Source organism: Uranotaenia lowii, chromosome 3, assembly GCF_029784155.1.
Source record: "Uranotaenia lowii strain MFRU-FL chromosome 3, ASM2978415v1, whole genome shotgun sequence".
NCBI classification, from domain to species: Eukaryota; Metazoa; Arthropoda; class Insecta; order Diptera; family Culicidae; genus Uranotaenia; species Uranotaenia lowii.
The window spans coordinates 273,206,913-273,209,361 of record NC_073693.1 but is presented as its reverse complement, the minus strand read 5'-3'; positions in this window follow the sequence as shown (position 1 = coordinate 273,209,361).

Sequence of the window (2,449 nt, the reverse complement as noted above, 5' to 3'; positions counted from 1 at the left end):
ATGAAAGGTTTAACTACAAAGTCTAAGAAATGGATTAACTTTGCAAAACTGCTCCCACAAGATACAGTCGTTACAAATCGTAAACGTTATGGAAAATTCATACAAGATTTCCAAGTAAGACTCCATATAGATGAAAAATATCCTGAATTATGGTGGGAAAATATATGGGAGAACATAAGTAAAAATTACCTGAATTTAGAATCGAAATTTTGGCTTTTTCTAGTTTTCAATTAGGTTTTTGCTAGAAAAATTAAATTGTACAACTGTGCTAACAGGATAAGTAGTCCTCTTTGTGATTTATGTGGGTTGCCAGATGTTAACTTTCATCGGATCAAAGTATGTGTAAAATTTTATGTGGCATGGATTAGGTTGCCAGATTGCCCGATTTTATCCGGGTTTGCCCGGATATTTCATATAAAATTAGGAAAAAGTCCGATCCAGCCCGCTTGCCCAGATTTCATTGAAAAATGCTCGGATTTTGCCCGGATTAATTATCATTTTCATTCACAAATTACACTCTAATAAACAAATTGTGTTACAAATTTTTTATTATGCGTTGAGATTATCTGAGCAAGTTTTATAAAAATAATCATGAAAGATTTTTTGAAAACTTAAAATAAGATTTTAAATCTGTTGATAAATTTTGGTGAAAAAAAAATTTTTTTTCAACGTTTTTTTTCTTGATTTTTCTTGAGTAATTGATAGGTTTCGAAAAATTTTGCCCAGTGTTGCCATTGCCCGGTTATATTGGTTGACCATTTTGAAATGAAATGCCCGAATTTTGCCAGGTTTTCAGAAAAAAAATAGCCCGGTTTGTCCGGCCCGGATACGTGCTGAAAAAATTCTGGCAACCTTAGGCATGGAGTTGGGTTAAAAAATTGTCATTTATATCCTTTAGCTAAATTTAAATTAAATGATAAAAATTTTAAAAAGAAAGCTGCTCTTTGGTTAGTTGTCAAAGCCATAGCTTACAATACAATATTGTACATTATAAGAATCTAAGTTTGTTTTGTTTCCAGAAAATAATTAGTGATTATCGATGAAATAATAGAAAAATATTTGTACGTCATTTCAAATAGTACCTCGATATTTATTGAGGAAAAGTTAGAGCTATTTACTACTACTAATTGTGTATGAATGTTTAATACAAGATATGTTGTGTGTAGGCTAAGAAATTGTTAAATGTAGATTGATTTAAAAAAGGCAGCGTTGAATCTCTGAAATTAAAATATTTAAGCATCTGAAAATTGCTTCGAAACACATTGATTGAATTGACTCACACCGGTTTTAAATTTGATCGAAGTTTTTTGTTCGGATGACTGAATTTCTTTAAAACTCATGATTTTTTTGTATGGCGCTTTTCGGGTTTTTTTTATCGAATAAAAAATCTAAATTTAGAATTGTTGCAAAAGTTTCAACCCGTGAATCAAGAGAATTTTTTCAACAGTTTTTCATTTGCAAATACAAATTTTTATGCATTTAGAGTATTTAGCTAATCTTCATATCAAATAATTAAATTTTCGTCGCCCTACCTTATCACCTTTATATGTATAAAATTGAATACTAGAACGTTTCGGTAAGTTCTATCCTTGTACTATCTTCATTAAAACAATAGCAATTTTCTAATTTTTTTTTTGTCAAACATTTATTTTTATTAATTAGAGAGGATTGTAACCATTCGTCCTCATCATGCAAACCTAACATACTTAACCTGGTTCCTGGAAGTGAGTTAGCACTGATATTTTAGTTGTTGTTAAGCGTTTGAAAGTAACTAACAATCGTGTCGAATATGTTTTTAGAAATATGACACATGTTTGGTTCAAAAATTGCTAAGTCAAATCAATGTTCATGGCGACCGTTAAAATTTGTTTTAATTTTCAGTAGGGCCGCATAGAAGTGTTGCTAATCTTATGTTCTATTTCTCCTAACGGATATTTTTAATAGTTGTAATAACGCATTTTAATTTGTAAGTTGAATACTTTTGTTATTTTTAACATTGAATTGTACGACACATAGTTTCTGAGGATAGTCGATTAAAAGTAGAATAAAACGTGTATACCTCCAGTGGAGGTATAAATAGAGAAAAAGGGGGTTCTCATACAATTTGATGCGCATTTCGATAACATTTTAAGCAAATGGGGTCAAATTAGTAGGGAAAGTATATCGAAATAAGAATTTTAGACTCCTTCTTCTCTCCTCAGTGGGGAGCTAGAAAAAGGAAAGGGGTTCACCCATATATTTTTTTTTCATTTTGCTCATCTTGCCCAAAAGGAGACATTGAACTTTTTCGCTCCTAATAATTGTGAGTCGATTTTAAATGAGCATTTCATCATCTGCTGCTGAGAGAGCGAAGAGAAATTTTTTTCTCTAACGAATGATCACTCTTCTACTGTCAGAGCACTGTTGGTGTGTGACTCTGAAAATACCTCATCTGCGCTACGTGTGATCA